The sequence below is a fragment of the Apaloderma vittatum genome, unplaced genomic scaffold (genome assembly GCF_000703405.1).
Source record: "Apaloderma vittatum isolate BGI_N311 unplaced genomic scaffold, ASM70340v1 scaffold6656, whole genome shotgun sequence".
Classification (NCBI taxonomy): Eukaryota; Metazoa; Chordata; class Aves; order Trogoniformes; family Trogonidae; genus Apaloderma; species Apaloderma vittatum.
In genome coordinates, this window is record NW_009721136.1 from 770 (window position 1) to 1,122 (window position 353).

The 353-nt window shown below is 60.9% G+C and overlaps 1 protein-coding gene across 1 annotated transcript in view; it reads left to right on the forward strand.

Annotated features, from left to right (window-relative positions):
- The window catches only part of MIEF2 (mitochondrial elongation factor 2), a gene marked incomplete at its 5' end in the record, with an annotated part of 4,359 nt that overhangs the window by 345 nt on the left and 3,661 nt on the right, over nucleotides 1–353 (forward strand). The window lies entirely within an intron of this gene.

Here is a 353-nt window from a genome sequence, read left to right on the forward strand (position 1 = left end):
TTTTGAGCCAATGCCTTTGGTAACGGCACCTCCAATAACGTCCTGGGCTTCTCAGCGTGGTGGAGGCTGTCGGGGCTTTGTTTCCTCCAGAGCAGTGTCTGCTGGGCTCGTTTTCTGGGTCAGCTCTGCCCAGAGGAAGGTGTGCTCGGGAACTGCCTCGTCCAGCTGCCTATGCAGGCGCTGGTTTTCCAGGTGGGAAAGCAGCCCAGCTCGGTGCAGGGCAGGTCCTGAGGTACCAGACCCGTAGCGAAATCGTTTGCAGGACCGGAGCAGTCAGGCAGACATCAGGGCAGGCTGGATCTGCCTGACATGGCAAGGGCAAACGGGGGGGCTGAGACTCGTGGGAGCCCTGC